At 31.9% G+C, this 20,817-nt stretch overlaps 1 long non-coding RNA gene across 1 annotated transcript; it reads left to right on the top strand.

Moving 5' to 3' along the window:
* Positions 1 to 14,597: 14,597 nt before the first annotated feature.
* On the top strand, positions 14,598 to 19,141 carry LOC129880515 (uncharacterized). The gene is made up of 3 exons (XR_008765409.1): positions 14,598 to 14,944; positions 16,057 to 16,197; positions 18,978 to 19,141. It is a non-coding gene; the product is annotated as an uncharacterized LOC129880515 (long non-coding RNA).
* Positions 19,142 to 20,817: the final 1,676 nt, after the last annotated feature.

Below are 20,817 nucleotides of genomic sequence, written 5' to 3' on the forward strand. Positions count from 1 at the left end.
CCTTAACTCTTAACTTCCTTAAATAAGCTACACATTACACCAAGGTCAAGCCTATGGTTCATCTTGAGTAACTTGTGAACTGATTTGGGAGAGTGAGCGAACTTTATTTTAATACTCATTGTTGTTTGAATTGATTATAACTGCGGGTGAATATGGGTAAACTCTTTGTGGTGAGGGTACATGTTCATTGAAGGAGTGGTAATTATGCATGATCTTTTACTTAACAACTCATATAAGTTTGTAGCATTATAGAGTCAACTCTCGAGTTTAGGTTGTATTGGATTAGTCAATCTCGCAAAGAAAGTCGAACATGTTTTTTATTATGTGGGCTTCTTATATAATTGTTTGTGGTTTACTACGACTGCCTTAGGTACATTTTGTTTAGTATTTCATGCATGAGTTTGGGATATTTTTCGAGGATGAACGAAACTATAAGTGTGGGCTGATGATATTGAGCGTATTTGTATGCCTAATAGCCAACATAACCTATATTTGTAGTTGAGTTTGAGAATGAATCCCAAAGTTTATTTTATTTTTAGAGTTATTTGTGTGTTATTTAAGTTAACCAATGTGATAAGAACTTTTCAGGTCTAAACAAAAAGAAATGGCCCTTAAAAGGCATTTTGATGAAAGTTGGAGTTAAGATTGAAGTTGGGAAGCTAAAGTGTAGAATCTATACTGGATGAGAATACCACCACGTCGCGCTTGTGCTCTACAAATAAAGGTCTGGATTTTATATGGAAAACCACGCTAGAAAGTAGATTCCATTCCAGGTCCGCGTCAAGGACCTGGCTGATGCTGAGTGCAATTTTGCCGAGGAAGTTAAGATTTAAAAACTGTGAAGAAATGAAACAAGTCTGCATCACAGACTTTAGTGCATCTATGGATTTTTGAATTTTCGAGGCTATAAATAGCACACTTATAATTTTTATTAGAAATTGAGTTTTTTATTCTGAGTTTGACGAATGGGAACAAGTAAGAACTACTCTAGGGTTACTTTTCTCCTTCTCTTTCATTTTAGACTATTCTTGAATGTCGTTAATTGTTTTTATTATTGTGATTGAAACTATGAGTGGCTAGATTTCCCAATTCTAGGGTTGTATCCATAAGATTATGGTTTAATACTACTTTGCTTTGGTTGATAATATTTTTTTTAATATAATTACTCCTATATTCTTGATTTTACCATTTCAATGTAAGGCCAATAGTAGGATGAATGTGTTGTCTACCTTGAACTTAGAAGATTGATTGGAGATAGAACATCAAATGTAGGGAACCTATTTATCCTAGGGTTAACTAGGATGATTCGTCTATAGGATGCCCATGACAAATAGATATACACCATGTTTGGTTATTAGACAAGATGATAAGATTAATGCATTTTTGTTGGTTCGTGCCTATACCCACTCAACGATGTAGTTAGGTAGTCAACAAAGGTAGGCAACTAGAGGTCGAAAGACCATGATTATAATATCAACCTTGTAAATCAATAATTAAATGACCCATTGGATGCCAAAGTAGAGAGTATTATGCCTAACGTCTATAATTACTACAACCCTGAATTCATTTTAATTTTATTAAATCTCAGTGAAAACATTGAATCATTTTTAGTAGTAGTTACAATAGTTTAAAAGTAGAAGAAATAAAATGTCAACTCTCTACAACAAAAACAAGTAATTTATTTCATTGAGAAGTTAACAAGAGCCTCATAAAGTCCTTTGGGTTCGACAATCCAGCTTTGAAAAGAGTCACTTTACTACTTATGAGACCATGTACACTTGCATTTGCTTTGGTAGCAACATTCATCTTTATGATTTAATAGTGGGAGTGAAACTTTTTCTCGATCAGAGTCTATTAGGACTAGGTGCAACACCCAAAAAGTTGATAAGTCAAACAAAAATGAATTCAAGGAAATTTGGACAGTGCCTAAGTCTACGAGTAGGTCTATGATTCATAGGAACTCTTATGAGTCATAGAAACAATTTGTGGAGGTGAGTCAGGGGCTGGAAAATGGATAAGTCAAGTGTGTGTGTCTGTGATCGACTTCAAAGGTAATTAGGATAACCACTTGCCATTATTTGAGTTTGAGTAACAATAACTATCATTCAAGTATTCAAATGGCTTCGTCTGAAGCTCTATATGGTAGAAGGTGTAGATCTCTTATTAGATGGTTTGAGATTTGCAAGGTCACTTTTATAGGGCCCGAATCTGTTCACCAGGCTATGGATAAGGTTAGACTCATTAGAGAGAAGTTGAAGACTTTCCAAAGCAGACAAAAATCCTATGACAATATGAGAAAAAGAGAGCTTGAGTTTGAAGTTAATAATTGAGTTTACTTGAAAATCACACCTACGAAGGGTTTGATACATTTTGGTAAGAAGCTTAGTCCTTGTTATGTAGGCACATATCAAATTTTGAGATATTTCAATAAGGTAGCTTATGAGTTGGATTTTCCTTCCGAATTGGCATTGGTGCATTTGGTGTTTCATGTTTCGTTATTGAAAAAGTGTATTGATGATCCTACTTCGATTGTGCCTTTGAAAAGTGTGGGTGTGAAAGAAAGCCTATCCTAGGAAGAAATTCCATTTGAGATTCTTGATCGCCAAGTCCGAAAGTTGAGAAATAAAGAAGTTGCTTCCGTTGAAGTTCATAGGAGGAATCAATTAGTTGAGAGTGCTACTTAGGAGGGCGAAGCGATATGATGTCCATTTATCCTTATCTCTTTCCCTCAACTTCAGTTTCAGCTTGAGGTATTAGTTCCTCATGTTTACTCTTTTGGATTCATGCATCTCAGTTATTCCCATCTTTCCATATGCATGTCTGATTCATGAAATTGGTTTTAAAAGTCATGCTTTAGACTAAGGTTGATTACTCCTTGGTTTTATGCATTTTGATGTGTGTTGCATTCTTGTTAGATTGTTAGATCTCTTTTTCTACACTGTTCAGGATATCTTGAGTCCCATTCGAGGAAGAATATTCCAAAGGAGAGATATTATAACTCCTCGGAAGTTGGAAAGTCGATGTGGAAAATAAATGTTGCAAAAAAACTACTACTGTAAGTTTTCATGAGCTGATCTACGGACCATTCAAGGATCTATGGCTTGTAGAAGTCAATTGTAGAGTAGATCAATTTTGGGATATTTTTTTGAAGTTCATAGGTTCATGTACGAGGGTGATCTATGGACCGTATAAGGTACTACGGTCCGTAGATGGGGTTCATAGGAGGGACCCTAAGTTAGGAAAAAATTACAAGTTTTAAAACTTTTTCTACTGACCTACAAGACAGTCCGTAGATGGACCTACAACTCATAGGAAGGGTCGTAGCTTGATATTCAGAGAAGTGATTTTAGGACTCAACAAGACAAAGGGGTCCTACGGATCGTAGAAGGATTTACAAACCATAAGTGGCATCGTACAAGTAAATAAGAAGGTTGGGTCATGAGGTTCAACGGATGAATGGGTTGGACGATTTCTTGGGTCATCTATGACCCGTACTGGGTTGTAGGGTGATTCTAGCAGCTCCAATTTATGGTCATGGTTTCCACAAGCCTGAGGTATAAGCCGTCTAAGTCCCTATGACTCGTAGATGGGGTCTATAGGTCACTTCCGTCAAATTTACTCTATGGATATTTTGGTCAATTCCCATTCTTTTAATACCTAAGCTACGCCATCTTAGATCAAATATTTGGTCCCTAAAAGTATACTTATAGGGACGAGACTTTTTTCTTGTCCATATTTTTTTATTTTATATTTTCAATTAACGAAGAGGTTAAATGTACTCCTTAAATTAATTAAAATCTGGTCCTAATATGCTCAAGTGTGAGAGATTAGGCGTCACTTTATTTTTCCTCCTTAAAATAAAATATAAAAAGCACTCAAAGAAAAACAAAATTAATAAATATCCTCTAAATATTTTCTATTTCTCACTTCTCAGATCTGAAGAACCTGAGAAAATTGAGTCACAGGTGACAAAAAAGACTCCAACTAAAAAAGGGTGACATTTTGACCAAGGCCAAGTCAAATCATTTACTAATTAAGGGATTAATTTAAATGGGGGTGAAGTATAATTTAAAAACTTGTTAAATATTTAAAAAATACAAACTTTCCTACACTTTTCTACTAGGGCCACAACTGACCCATTTCAAATCAGTGTCTCGTGTCTTTCAAAATAAAAAATCGTTCTCTTCTTCTCCACTCCATCTTCCACTCCACTCCAAAGTTCTTCAAGTTTTCTGTTTTCTCTTTATTTTCGGCTCGCCCTTTGCTCTTCATCTTCGTCATCTTCTTCTCTTATCCTCGACATTGTCAATGTGACAGAGGTCAAAATTTCTCCAAATAGTTAGAATTTTGAGTTTGAGTTGTCATAGTTTAAAAAAAATATGCATGTTGTGTGTGTATGCTATGTTTATTGTTCCAAATATTTCATAGTTTATTGTTGTTATTTTTTTGCCCTATTCATTATTGTGATGGTGTGACATTGATGAAAATATGAAGAAATAAATGATGTATGAATGACATAGTGGAAAAAATAAGAGTAAAAAGGTGTTATAGTTACTGCAACAATTTTAAATATTGTTTTATTTTTTTCAACAGACGAGGTACTTGCTGTAACCGCCCTCTCAATTGTTGAAGAAAAATCATTAGTTGCTTAGTAAGTCGCAAAAATTTAAGTAGTTGATGAACCAACCGCTTAAATTGCTGCAACAAATTTCTTAACTTGCAACCTTAAGTTGTCGCAACTACTTAAGTAATTGATGAAGCAACTGCTTAAATTGCTTCATTAAATACCTTGAGTTGATGCAACAACTTAAGTTATTGATGAAGAAACTGCTTAAGTTGATGTAGTAAATTCCTTGAGTTGTCTTAATATTTTGCTACTATTTAAGTTGTTGATGAACCAACCGCTTAAGTAGATGCAGCAACTTAAGTTGTTGATGAAGAAACTACTTAAGTTGATGTAGTAAATCCCTTGAGTTGCAACTATTTAAGTTGCTGCAACAAATTATTGTAGCAGCTTAAGTAGTTGATGAAGCAACTCTTAAGTTGCTACTGAGAATATCTTAAGGTGTTGCAGTAGCAATTACTGAAATTGTTACACTAAATTCTTTATTCTTTAAGTTGCATTTAAGTTATCGTAACAACTTAAGTATTTCTAAAGCAACTGCTTAAGTAGTTGTACTTCTAATTTCTTATACTGCTACCTTAAGTTGTTGTTGTTGCTGCATCTGCTTAACTTATTTCTACATAACTCCTTAAATTGATGTAGCAAATCACTCTTTTGAAAAAAAAAATATGAAATTATGTATTGTAGTTTGTTTTTCTATTTTATTGAACAATTAGTTGTGCTAATCTATGTGTTTTATCTCATAGGTGTAGATAAAATGGTTCAAACAAAAAAAAACTTTCTTTAAGAAATACTCCCCGAAAATCTAAAAGAATAAGCACACAAGCTCAAAGAGAAGTAGCAGCAGCAGCAAAAGCAGCAGAAACATCTACTAATAAATTAAATTTATTGGTTGATGCCACAATGGTAGATGGTGAGGTAGCCTCTAGACCTAGGCAATCAGATGAGGGTTCTGAGGCTGAACAATAACCCACAATGAACAAAGATGATTGTTCTTCAAAACAAGAAGAAGAAGAAGAAAAAGAAGAAACAAAAAAAGAAGAAGAACAAAATATATGTGATAAGGTTGATTCTTCTTCAAAATAAGCAAGCAAATCACATGATGTTGTGTTGGCTAAAAGAAGAACAAAATTTCATCATGATATCAATGTCCCTTCTACCTCAAATGTTGACTCCCCTCCTAACAGTCCTTCAACAGAAGTTGTTGTTATGACAATTAAATTTTCAGACTATGGCTTGCAGACAGTGCTAGACAATTATCCCTGTAATTTAAATGGTGATATCGTTGTTAGATCAAATATGAAAAAATCTTTCAAAGATTTTAGAAAGATGCTTGTGAAAAAAAAAATAGAAAAATATTTTTGATCTAGTATATTTAGGAAGTTTTTGAACATAATGAGGGAGTAGTTCCACATTTTCAAATGAGCTTGGCGTATAACCTTCTTCGGCGAAATATAATTAGTGATGAACAAAAAGCTATTTGGATAAATTATTGTGGCATGTTAGTTTGTTTCGGCATGAAAGAATTTTCAATAATGACAGGCTTAAACTGTCATTATACTCTTAGCGTTGCTGCTAGGTTGGAGAAGGTATCCAAAAGTTCTAAGTTTGTCGAGAAGCGTAAGAAACTGCTTAAGTTAACTGGAAAAGGCTTTAAAGATAATGATTTGATTGTCCCTCTAAACTCCAAAAAGGTTTCGAAAAGTTGCAAAAAGTCACGGTGCTTACTCTGGTTTGTGGATAGTATTCTTTGTGCATGCGATCCAAGCACAAGAATTCTTGTTGAGTGGATTAAGCTCCATGCCGACTGCAAAGTATTTCGTGCCCATTCATGAGGCCATGAGAGCTTCATATTCACCATTGAGTATCTGTTGAAGGATTTGAACCCAACAAGAAAAGTCGCCAATCTTTATGGCTTTTTTCTGGGCTTTCACGATAAACTTTGCTCAGTAATTTTTATCTTTATTAATATTTAGTTCATTATTCATTATTTTGATATCTGTTGATATTATTTTATATAAGCTTGGGCATTTGAAGCTATTCCCTATCTTCGTACTCAATTTAAAATATTATCTGATGAAGAAACTTATTCAGAATTCTTAGATGGTTTAATGCAAAGAAAAATATTTGTTAAAATTGATGATTTGTTTGCTCCCCCATCTGACTCGGTAAGCCCCATTTTATATTTATGTACCCTTAGAATTTACTTTGACAGATTATTTCTACCTCAATAAATTTGAACTTGCTGCAACAACTTTCATAATTGTTGAATATTATTCAGCAAAATTGATCAATTGCTATGAGTCTAAGCAGTTTTTGTATTATATTCAGCAATTATCATGCCTAGCCTCAAAAGTTTTTGTCCAATCTAAGCGATTGTTGTTTCTAGCCTCAGCAATTATTGTATCTATGATAGAAATTATTGTACGTATCATAGCAATTATTGTATATATTACAGCAGTTGTTGAAACAGTTACAGAAATTACTGATGATAAAAAGAATAACTAGTATAATTATTATACTTATTAGATATTATTCATACTTCTTCCTTAACATTTAATTTTTATGCATAGATTGTGTATCTGTGGATAGCTCCTTCAACCACTAAGATGGAGATGAAATTTATTTCTGAATTTGTTTAATTGGAAGAAGACAAGATAGATCCTAAGCTTGAACGCTTCAAGAGTATTTGATTGGAGCATCAGCTATTAAAAAGAATATGTCTGTGATTGAAAAAAAATTTGATCCTTTCAGAATTATTAAAGATGTTGCCAGTGTTGCGAATGAAGATGCAACAATATTCAACAAAAATTATATTTATATTGATGGTGTTGTTGGTGGTAGTGATGGTGTTGGTGGTGGTGGTAATGTTGGTGGTAATGGTACTGTTGGTGGTGTTGGTACTGTTGGTGATAGAGTTGATGGTGTTAGTACTATTGATGGTGGTGGTACTATTGGTGATGGTGTCGATGGTGCTTGTGGTAGTGTTGGTGTTGTTGGTGATCTTCATATTGAAACGTCATTTTCTCCGATTAGGGAGACTGTTCAACAGTTGGTGTTGATACCTCTAAGGTGCCTTCATGTGCTTGTGAATGTAAAAAATGCTCCAAAGGTAGCCATTAATACATTGATATCCAAAAGAGGTATCATTCCATCTTTGAAAATATCAGACCCTTACACTCCTATTGATGTAAAAAGAAGGAGAAAATAGATTTGTAAGGCATTATCAAGTGCCAAAAAAAAGACAATCAACAATTCAAAAATGGTGGTTGATCAACAAAAAGAGCTTCAATCGGTAGATATTTATAAAAATGTTGATGACCAAAAGAAGAAAAAACTCCAACAGTGGATTAAGAAGAAACAGGAAACCAAGACAAAATTTACAATGCAAAAGTTGGATTATCATGACTTTGCAATGATGATAAATATGAATGTATGGTGGGAAGACAGGGTAAGTTTTCTATAATTTCTTTTAATATTTAAGTTATAATTTTATTAAGTTCATTTAGTTATTGCAACTGCTGCAATTATTTCATAAAACTATTACAGCAAGTACAACAATTGTTGTGCCTACTGTAATAAGTTAATGGAATAGTTGCAGTAGATGCAGCAACTGTTGTGTTTTTATGTTGCTGCATTAGTTACTGTAATTATTTCATAAAATTATTGCAGCAAGTACAACAATTATTGTGCCTGCTGCAATAACTTAATGGAATAGCTGCAGCATAATTATTGTACTTGCTATAATAGTTTCATGAAATAATTGCAGCAGATATAGCAACTGATGTTGTGTGTTTATGTTGCTGCATTAGTTGCTGCAATTATTTCATGAAACTATTACAGCAAGTACAACAATTATTGTGTCTACTGTAATAATTTCATGAAATAGTTACAGCAGATGCACCAACTGGGATCGTGTGTTTATGTTATTGCATCAGTTGTTGTATCTATTATACATAAATTGATTAAATTGTTGCAGTAGATGTTGAACATGTAGCAACAATTCTACTTATTAACTGATTTTAAATTCATGATTGCATCATGTAGATGAGATATTATGTCTTATGTGAATAAGGCATATAGACTATCCTACACATTTTACCCGACAGACATAATTCTGGACCTCAATTTTTATAATTCTTTCAAAGATCTCTATACTCAGTTGTTGGATGCTAACATGGAAAAGGGTGTTGTTTCGTTGAAGGATCGTGTTAATACATATGTGTTTAGTAAGTTTTATATTTTATTTTGCAAAGGAATTGAATCCTTTTCCGGCGGTGTCTCATAGCTCGGTACAAAAAAAAATTATACTATGATAAATCTAGTAAAAAAATATTTTATCTCTCTCGAATTTGTAATCGATGAGGGAGTGATAAATGTTTATGATTGCAACCTTTCATGTTTTGCGTAAGATGAGTTCATCCTATTCATGATATCGCTAATAAAGTTATTTCCTAGATACTTGAAGCAGTCCGGAATGTTCACACACTTGCCTGCAAATCTGCTCAATAAAGAATGAAAGTATGATCGGAAGAAAGAATCTCCAATAAATGAAAGTAGGGAGGCCTATGGTTCATACTCATTGGCTAATATCGAGTACTTGATTACTCTCACTCCATGACCTTAATGTGTGAAAACATTGTTAACCGGATGCGATAAAAATGGGCAGTGGGCGTGTTTGAAAAAGAATTGACTCCGTAGTTTAGTTGCTGAAAATGGCATGGCTTGTATGTATGTTTTTAGATTGACAGATAAATAATATTTTTCTTTTATATTTTTTTTGAATGACTGCTTGTTGTTGAACTTTTATTTTATTGTAAGTAATCTTTGTGTTGAATCCTTGTTGATAAAAATTGATGTGAATTTTATGTTGTTGAAAATTGATATGGATTTTATGTTTATTTTGAATGATTGTCTTCTTCTTCAACTGCTTCACATGTTGAGAAAAATCTCATCTAGTAAGCAATCTGCTTCACCAACTGCTTCACTTGTTGAGAAAAAATTAAAAAGTAAGGCAGACTACCGCAATAAATTCTTCACTTGCTTTGAAAAATCTTAGCAAATAGATAGTCTGTTTCAGCAAGTGCTGCAAGTGATTTAAAAATATTAGCAAGTAGGATCTCTGATTTAGCAATTGTTGTAATTGCTAAGACAATTCATCAGCAAGTAGTTATTTGATTCAGCGACTAATGCACTTACTGAGAGAGTTTTTAGCAAATTACTAAATAATTTGAATGTTAATTAACTATATCAATCATACTAAGTGATAAATAAAGTAATTTTGATGTATTAGAGTACTTAGACTTGAGTTTGGTGGTGATTTTGAATAATTACATAGTAATTTATTCATAACCGACTATAAATTGAGTAATTGAACACGTAATCAACCTTAATTGAGTAATTTGATTGTCAATTGATTATGTAAATCATATTCAATGATAAATAAAGTAATTTTTATGTATTATAGTACTTAGACTTAAGTTTAGTGATGATCTTATACAATAAAATAGTAATTTATTCATAACAGACGATAAATTGAGTAATTGAACACGTAATCAATCTTAATTGAGTAATTTGATTGTTAATTGATTATGTCAATCATATTTAATGATAAATAAAGTGATATATATATAGATATATTATAATACTTATACTTGAGCTTGGTGGTGATTTTGTAATATTACATAATAATTTATCCGTAACAGATGATGAATCGAGTAATTACACGTGTAGTCAACCTTAATTGAATAATTTGAATGTTAGTTGACTATATTAATCATAATAAGTGATAAATAAAATAATTTTTATGTATTATAATACTTAGACTTGAGTTTAGTGATGATCTTATACATAAGAATGATAGCAAGTATCTTAGTTGCTGCAACAAATTTAGTAACTTGTTGAGATTTGTCTTCGCAAGTCCAACAGTTACTAAGTCATATTGTCTACTTGCTAAGAATTTGTCCAGCAAGTACAACAATTGTTAGATCATACTGCTTAACTTGTTGAAATTTGTCTCAGCAAGTACAGAAGTTGCTGAATCGTACGGCGACTTGCTGAGACAATTCATCAGTAAGTAGTTGTTTGATTCAGCGACTACTACACTTGTTGAGTTAGCTTTTAGCAAATTACTAAATAATTTAATTGTTAATTGATTATGTCAATCATATTAAATGATAAATAAAGTAATTTTTATGTATTATAGTACTTAGGTTTGAGTTTGATGGTGATTTAGTACAATTACATAGTAATTTATTCGTAATAGATGATAAATCGAGTAATTGCACGTGTAGTTAATCTTAATTTTCTACTTTCTGAGATTTTAATCAGCAAGTGAAGCAATTGCTGAAGCAAACTGTCTACTTGTTGAGATTTTTCTCAACAAGTATAACAGTTGATGAAGTAGACTGAATACTTGCTAATATTTTTCTCAGCAAGTTCAGCGGTTACTGAAGTATACTGCCTACTTGCTGAGAAAATCCACAACAAGTAATATAGTTGCTGCAACAGTTGCCTACTTGTTTAGGATTCAACAATCTCATATGCAATTTTTTGAGAACTAAAGCATTCATTAAGAAGATTGTTCAACACCAATATTACATATAAATTAAAAAAAAGTTCACTAACAACAAATAGTAGTTACGATATCAAATCTATTCCTATGGAGAATTTCGCTCTGAGCATGTTGTTCTTTTATGCCACACCCTTTTGCATAAGGAATATTTATTTTTTTTGTTGAAAATAACTCTATGATTCCTTTTCGTCTCTTCTTGGCCCTTATTTCCACCTTGCCTGGCTCAACAGGCGGAGGATGTATTTCCCTCTCTAAAAATTTTATAGGAATTTCCCAAGTATCTTCGGATGGCACGAGTTTAATTTCCTCCAAGTATACAAAAAAATATGTCTCCACCTTGTAATATGGAGATGAGTACTCATAAATATATTTTCCATAATCACATCGAAGAGTTGCCATAGCATGTGGACACGGTATTTTATCAAGATCAAAAACTCTAAATGTGCAAGATATGCATCGCAAATCAATCGTTGCAACTGCATTGTGATCGATGATAATATATTCGTAGCTGGCAGTTGATGAACCAATAGCTTGTTCCTAAATTTGCATTTTTTTGTAATTTTTTGTTCTATCTTAGAAACAAAAATGGTTAATGAATTAATGAACATGTTACGCCTCTCATAAAAAATTTCTCCATATCTCTGATTTATTTCATCAAAAAGAGCACTAATGAGATATTCTCTTTCATCAAGAAACATTGCGTTAATCGACTCAACAATATTTGACATCATAATTTTGTATCTATAAAAATAATAATCAAAATTATTAATTAAATTAAAATTACTGAAATATATTATACAAAGCAGTAGTTTCAGCAGTTGTTGTATTTGTTTCACAATTGTATCACTTGTTTTATGCAACAGTTGCTGTAATTATTGTAAATTTAACAGTTTCAGCAGTTTACCTATTCTCCAGAAAAAATCCTCTTCTCCATCTTTGAAATCTAGCATGTTCCAAATGTGCGGCGGCCCTCGAAATCATATCCCTTATTTGATTGAAGTGATCATTGAATTCATCTACGCTATACGCTTTTGCCGCTTTATAAAAGTGGTAGAAGATTTTTTCATTGTGAAAGTTGTTTCAGATGTTTTCTCCGAGGTGCCTCATGCAACAACCATAATGAGCTAAAGGAAACACAATTTCAACCATTTTTTTAATAATTGGATGTTTGTCATAAATTATGCACAATTCTGGGGTATCATTTACAAAGCTTCTCATTTGCTCAAAAAAATATCGGTAAAAGGCATCGTATTTAGTGTTTGCTACACAAAATACCACCAAAATAATATAATCCTTTGCTTCTTGTGCTACGGTAGACAATAACACTCCTCCGTACTTATAATTCAAGAATGTCCCATCCACAGCGATGACTTTTCGAATATGTTGAAAATCACGAATCAAAGCTCCATAGGCAATAAAAAAATATTTGAACCTAGCATTTTCATCAAGCTTCAAATCTGTCTTACTTTCCGAATTTAACATTGTAAGAATATAATGGTAAGCATCAAGCACTGCATAACCATGCTCATATGTCCCTCTTACCAAAGCCTTTGCAATCTCAATTCCCCTTTAAACCTTTCAATAATTAACCTTGCAGTCCAATTCAGTACGGATTAAATTTTGAATATTCGTTGTAGAAGGGTCTTTACCTTTGGGAAACCTATATTTGAAGTATTCTCTAATGACTTTTGTTGTGGAATGTGGGTTATGACTCGTGAGATGTTGCGAACCACATGTATGCATTTTTTCAGACTTTCTGATATAAAATCAATCAGAGCTTTCAAGCTTTACATCTCTCAGCCACCACTTGCATTCAGAATGTACACATTTGACACAATACATGATACGCGAGTTGATTACCTTTTTCATTCTAAAAGCTTTTTTCACAGAAGAAATTTTCAAAGCAGTATCTAGCTCTTGCTTATTATTGAATGACATACCGATATAAAAATCAATTTCATCAGATTGAGCATGATTAGATAACTGTGTAGTTCCTGAAGTATTATGGTCAAATTCAGGAGAAGGAGTAGGAATAGGAATACAAGGAGTATGCTCATCGATACTTTCTTTTTCTTGAGGATCATTTAACATTTCTTGATCTTGACGATTCTCAATCAATGTTTCACACACACATACCCTTAAATTGGATCTACCTTCTTATTATAAATAAGTACGCAAACTAGATTGATCTTCTATCCTAAAAGGAGCTACCTTTTGCTTTTCACCACTATAATGCATGAAAGTGATAACAAGATCTTTCAACTCACAATTCAGATGAAAGCGGGAAATGATTTTGTTTGCAAAATCATCATACGTGATATCTCGATCCACAATTATCGCCATCATCTCTATCATTTTTTTATTTTTCCAACGCCAAATATAACAATTGTTGGACTCAACCCATTCACCATTGCAATCCATTCCAACATATATTTTATTCTCCATTGATGGAGTTAAATGTAGGTACCTATATTATGATTCAAAAAAATTGGTCATAAAATTTCGTCTGCAGTTTATTCAGCAATTGCTGAAAAATTTCAGCAATTGTTGTATCTGTTTAGTAATTGATGCAGCAATCGTTGAAAAAGTTTCAACAATTGCTACATCAATTACTAAACAGATACAACAATTGTTGAACTTTTTCAGCAATTGTTGAATTAATTATTGCAGCAACTGAAGCATCTAAAGCAACAGTTGCCTAACATATTTCAGTTTGGAGTATTTATTTCAGTAATTGATGAAACAATGGCTGAAATATATGCAGCAACTGTTGCAGCAACTGCTGCAACAATTGTTGAATGTGTTTTAGCAACTGATAAAAAATATAAACAGCAATTAGTGCAACAACTGCTAAAATAAATGCAATAATTTTTGTAACATATACAATAGTTGTATTTGTTTCATCATTTGCTACATTTGATTCATCTGTTGATGAAGCAATTGCTGAAACATATCCAATAGTTGTTGAAACGAATTCAGTAGTAATCGAAAAAACCCAAATGAGCAATAGACACAAAACAACAACATCTACTTACCAAAATGGTCGAAAATCACCTCTCAAAAAATGCTCAATGCCATACCAACACAATTTAGTTTCAAATTAAAAAAAAAATTAAAATAATTTCTAAATTAAAAAAGAAGAAAAAAAGAAGAAAAGAGGTGCTCTGCTCTCTGTCTCTTCTTTCAAGCACAATAATACCCAACAATACGCACGAAATTGGAATAAAGCTGCACCTTTTTTTAGTTAGAATTTTATAGAAATGGGTCAAAGTGTAAAAAAATTCTTGAAGACTTATTAAAAAAAAATCAAAACACATTAATTATTAACCATAAAATTATCAACAACTTTCAATATTTAAAACTCTTATTGCTCTTTTTAAATTTCAACACATTCTATCACCCTTAATTAACTCTGGGAAGAACCCATTTCTCTAAAATCTAAATCCCCAAATGCTAATTTGGGAGACCAAAGTGCGAATATGCTCTTTTCTCTATTTCTTGTGTTTACCACGAGATAAAATCGAGCATCTCTCGTTTGGAGTTCCATTGATTTGTTGGTCTCTCTCTGTTCTTGTTTTCTGATTAATCCATCTGAAGGCAACAAAAATGGGGACGAAGAGTTAGAACGATGCTAGTAAATCAGTAAAATAACCCTCAAATCTCTAGTTTTGTCTCTCAAACACCATAGCTAACTCCAAATTCTATCTCAAAATTGTCGAGGCAGTCATTCTTTGCAAGGTCCCGAGGTAACCTATCTTTTAAAATCTCTATTTCTTATCTTTATTTTTTTGATGTCTTGGATAAGGAATGGAGGACGTTCCTTCAATCTTTGAATGGTCGGTTTTATGAAAATCTAATAAAATTTGTGGGTATTAGGGTTTTTGGTATGCAAATCGATGACGAAGGAGCCACAAAAAAGAACTCCAATTCATTAACTCATATCAAAGCCCAAAATTTTAAATCCCTATACATATGTATATGCATAATATTCTTAAATTAGTGTTGTGTTTCGTGAGATTTAGAACATAAATTACTTATACCTTGGTGTGGCTTGTTTTTATCGAAAAAAAATATAAGTTGCTTGAATTTGTTACAGGTTTGAATTTTTCAATAATATCAAGTTGTTTTTAAGAAAAATTTTGTTCTGTTCCTTGCTCCTTGCCCTTTACCCACTTTACAAGGCATGAGGGTGGCCATGCTTTACAAGGCGTTTAGAACCCCGCACCTTCCATTTATGTGTGGATTGTTTTTCAAGTGGAAATTGATATAATGACATTATGGTGTCTATTTTTAAGATCAAGTGACCCTTTATTTAAATATAAAATTTAGACACTTGAAGTTTCTATAGGAAGTCTTGAATTTTGTATACCTAATTATGTTTTTGTACTCCATCAAATTAGAAAAGGAGGAAAATGCTATGCCCATAGAAATGTATCTTGCTAGGAAGTAATCAATATTTTTTGTCAACAATGAAGATTCATCTCACAGTAGTTTAAAATTGATCTATAAGGTCTAAGATCTTATAATATATGTGAACGTCTCCTTATTCACGCAGCAACCTATTTGACTTAGTTAAACATATGCATTGTATTCTACTTTCAGGAATTTGACATTTGAGTTTTAATTTACAAGCTCAACAGGTGATTTGTTCTAAATGCATATTTGAGATGATGGGGCAGTGATCATGTACTTTAGTCATTTTTGTGCATTATAGATAGGTGTTTTTCTAGAATTTGAGATAAGGGACACTCAAATCTGTTGGTTTAATCGAAACTCACATCTATTTGCTTGAGTTGCTCCGTATTTAGCCTCTTCTTTTGGTGCTCCGTTATTCTATGTAGTATGATATTTTTTGCAGGTTTCGAAAATTCAAGAAGTTATTATTTTCTTGAAGTTGATCCAACAATATTAGTACAACAATAATAAATCAAGTGAAATCTCACAAAGTGGATTTTGGAAAGGGTAGATTGTATGCAAATCTTACCACTACCTCTCCGAGGTAAAGATTAATATTTTTCGGTAGATCTTTATGGCACTTAACTTTATGCCATACAAATTAAATTGTTGATGGTAAAATAAAACGATTATACCTTTTTATTTTAAGAAAAAAATTGAATATTAAACTAGTTATCTCTGTATATAAATGTGCTTTATCATATTTTTGCTCTTCCACTATTTTTTTATAGTTCTTTTCAAAAGAATATTCAATTTTTACGATAAGTATATACTTTTTTCACTGGGTTTTGCATGCAAAGTATTTAGTAAAAAATGTGCTTGTTGAATGGGATGTATGACAATAGACAATCTTCCCTTATGAATTTATATTTGCACAATATATGCATTTGTTGATGAAACCAAGTAGTGTTTACAACATCTTTGATAGTGTTAGCTTCTTGATAAAATGGGCTAATGATAACAAATTCCTTGTGATTGGAGAGTCAATTGTTTGTTCGCTCTCGTATCATGTACAGTTTTGTAATTGGAGAGCCAATTGTTTGTTTTCTTCCATATCATGTACGGAAAAGGAGAGACTAGTGTGAGAGTAGCTCATTTTTTCCCTTTTTATGTGAACAATTACAAGGAATAGAAATAACTTGAAATAACTAGTCCTTTTTCGACATGCTGCCTAGCGGCTAACATCCAGTGAATACCTCTCTTGACATGGTGTCTGAAGCCCCAATGAGCATCAGTTGTAATTTTAATAGTCCTAAGGTAACAAAAATGCTCTGTAGTAAGTTAGATATATATATATATTCAAAGTTTTGAACTAGTGCATTGATGTTTCTAGACTATGCATGTGCTTTTACTCTTTGTGTGAGAGAGAAAAAGATGTAGGTGTCAAGAGAGTGAGCGGGAGATGAGACATATAATATGATCATAAACCTCGACAAAATTGAATACAAACAACTATCCTTGTGGTAAAAGATTGTTTGGTATCGAGTAGTTAGAAGTATATGATGTTGTGTTTACTACATGATTACCCACTTTAGGAAAATCTTTAAGTTCTAATGCGGGATCAACAAAAAAGGAACACAAATGTTCATTTATCGTAATCTTTTGATGAGCTTGACTGCTTAAAAAAATAGAAAAGGGCCTAAAATACCCTTGAACAATAGGAAAAGATTTTAAAATATCCTACATCTACCTTTTGGTCTAAAAATACCTTTTTACTCATCTTTTTGGTTTAAAAATACCATTTTATTCACCTTTTTGGTTAACTATAACCTTTGAAACTAACAATCCTCTTTTTATTTTTTTATTTTTAATAATATTTATCATGTGTCATTTTCTTATTAGATGAAATAAAAATCTCACTTCCACCAATTTTTTTCATAATTTATCTAAGTCAAAAACAATATACCTCTTCAAGACTCTAAATTTTTTTTAAAAAAAATCTAATAGTTTCTTATTGCTATAGCTTCTTTTTTTTTTTTAAAGAGTCTTGGGATCATGAAGAAGGATATTGTTTTGATTTGGATAGATTATGGGGGAAATATTAAAAAAATAGTTTTTTCATTTGTTGTAGTTTTTTTTAATTTAGTTTTTTATGGTCATCAAGCATGCATATTGTTTTGGTTTGGATAAATTATAAAGAAAAATTGAAAAACTTATTTTAAAAATTTTTAGTTATACGTATTATTACAAGATCGTTTTACAATAACTATCTAAAACCTATCTTGTAAAAATAAAAAAATTATTTATTTATTTTTAACTATTTTATAATAACTAATTTAGTTTAAAATTTTTTTTTACTATCTTGTAATAACTAAAAAATAATTTAGTTATATGTATAACTAAAATCTTTTAGTTATTTTATTTATAAGTATTGCAAAAAAATCAGTATTATTAAACAGAAAAGAAAAATCAAGTCAAGAACTAAAAAACAATTTAGTCTTTTTTTTTTTTTGTTAACCGGATAAAAAAAATCTAGTCTTGTTTATCAATGTAGCTTTTTAAAAAAATTGGAAGGGGGTGGGGGGGCGGGGTCTTGAAGAGGTATATTGTTTTTGGCTTAGATAAATTATGAAAAAAAATTATTGGAGGTGGGATTTTTATTTCATCCAATAAGAAAATGTCACATGAGAAATTTATTTTTTTTTTAAAAAAAGGGATTGTTTGTTTCAAGGGTTATAGTTAGCCAAAAAGATGAATGAAAGGGTATTTTTAGACCAAAAGGTGGATGGAGGGTATTTTTAAATCTTTTTTTATAGTTTCGGGGTATTTTTGGCCCTTTTTCGTTAAAAATATGATCAATGATGTTGTCATTGCAAAGAGGATCCTATTTGGCTCTAACAACCTTATGTACATACATTTAAGAGTCTGTGATAGGACTTACAGTTCGACACAAATATTTAATATATTAATTTATACATACTAATATTTGGAAAGATATGAATAATTTTTTTGATTCATATTAATTGATTTTAGATGAAAGACTCAAACATATATCATTTGCATGAGTTAGCGGTTAGGATAACAAGTTTTTATTTCTACCAGGTGTCACAAAAAGTTGTTATGAATAGTACAAAGTTAGCGTTATGCAACTTCTTTGGTGCTATGAAATTTGCAGTATGCTCATTGTATTTTTATGTAAAGTGTAATTATTGTGCAAAAAATATGCATGTTCTCTTTTTAGTATCTCGCTACAAAAATGTCGAGAAGGAGAGGAAAATTTTTGTTTCAATTCTTGTAATTCAAGCGTGCAATTGTTGTAATTATCTTTAATATTATGTGATCTTTATAACTGTTAAAGGAGCGTCTGTTTTTTATTTTTTACAGGTTTTGAAGACTTGAAGTTACAAGTCAAGAAACAAGTTTTGAAGAGTTGATACAAATGACAAATTAATTGTCTTTTTTTCATGGAAACTTGGGAGAAAAATTATATTTCTTGCTATTTAATGTATATGTAAACATTAAAATTATATTGGATTTAAATTCGTGAATTAATTTGGACTATATTAAATTCAAGAAAATAATTCAAATGATGTAGCAATTCAAGTTAAATTAAATGAGCCACTAAAATCACACCACATGACAAAATTATATGGCAATTCAAGTCAAATTAAATTAGCCATTAGAATCATGTCATGTGCCAAAATTATTTGGCAATTCAAGTCAGATTAAATAAGCCATTAAAATCATGCCACGTGTCGAAGTTATTTGGCAATTTAAGTCAAATTAAATGAGTCACTAGAGTAATGTCACGTGTATATGTGACATGTTTTGATCAATCAAATTAAAGCTCTTCACCAAAGAAATCTGATTTGTCAGTTCAAACTAACCAATCAAATCACACTCTCATATCACTCCCTACAAATATAAATAGGGGTTCTCATTATTCTCAGAAGGGTTTGTTTCAAGAACAAGAAGCAAGAAGAGAGCTCGTGGATCAAAGGCATAAATTTTCTACAAAGTTACAAAATTCAAGTAATCAAATGCAAGCTCAAGTTCAAGATCAAAGAACGAAGGAAAATATCAAGAAGTTCAAGATCAAGTTACTTGTTCATATTTATTATTCTTCATAACCATACAAGTGTTCGTGACGAATAATTTAAATCCAAATTTGAAGACGAAGATTCAAGATCAAGCTATTCAAGCCCTTGACTCTAAATCAAATTCAAGTTCAACATATTCCATATTATTTGAAGAATCAGAGGATTATCATAGAGATTGTAACACGCACTACATTTGGAAATCAAATATTACACTTTGTTACTCCAATTTTACGGTCTTGATTATTTATTTTTCTCGGCTCAAAAATTTATTGTTTACAAATTTTGGCATGCCCAGTGGGACCATCTCTACCTCTCATCTCTTTACATCGATCATCAAACTTCAAGAATATTTAAATGGCATCTAAGAAGTTTGACTCCAGGACTATTATTTCTAAGGCTACTGATTCCAAGTTTTTCTCTAAGGTGGAGAACATACTGGATGCTACTATGGGAAGTCTGGGACCCATCACTAGGAACAGAGCAAACTTGCTAGGACAACAAGCACTTCAAGTGCCGTCCGCATCAGTTCTTATTTTTGATCTTCCATCTTCAAAGGGGGCAAGATTCTTTCCGAATGAATTGGAAGAAGAAGAGAATATAGCTGATATTGTTGAAAAGACATTGGCTCGACTTAGTCCTTTTAACACAAGAAATATCACTATTCAAGGTGAAGATGATCTCTTGATCACAAGATCTGCCCTAGTCACTCCACGTAACTTGTTTCAAACAAATTTCAGTTTGAGGGAAAATCCGTGTTTCACTCCATCATCCATAACGGCCATCCAAGCGATGATGACTAACGCCTCAACTGTTGAAGAACAACTCGCGAGTTTGACAAAGGCAATCGAAGGTCTAACACAATATGTGCAAAATTAGGATAATTGAATTGTCAAGTTGACGAACAGAGTTGAAAATGTTATGGAGGAGGACTCAAGTCATGCATCTAGAAAATGTCTGATGATACAAGAAAAGGGAAATTCAGTTACAAAGCAAATAAATATGGGTGATGAGCTGCAAGTATGTGCTGAAGGGGGAATTCCCATTCATCAACTGAAGGACTTCATTATGGGAACTATCAAAGATAAGTATGACGTGTCTTCAAAGTCATCATTTACGTATGCAAA

The sequence above is a fragment of the Solanum dulcamara genome, chromosome 2 (genome assembly GCF_947179165.1).
Source record: "Solanum dulcamara chromosome 2, daSolDulc1.2, whole genome shotgun sequence".
Lineage (NCBI taxonomy): Eukaryota > Viridiplantae > Streptophyta > Magnoliopsida > Solanales > Solanaceae > Solanum > Solanum dulcamara.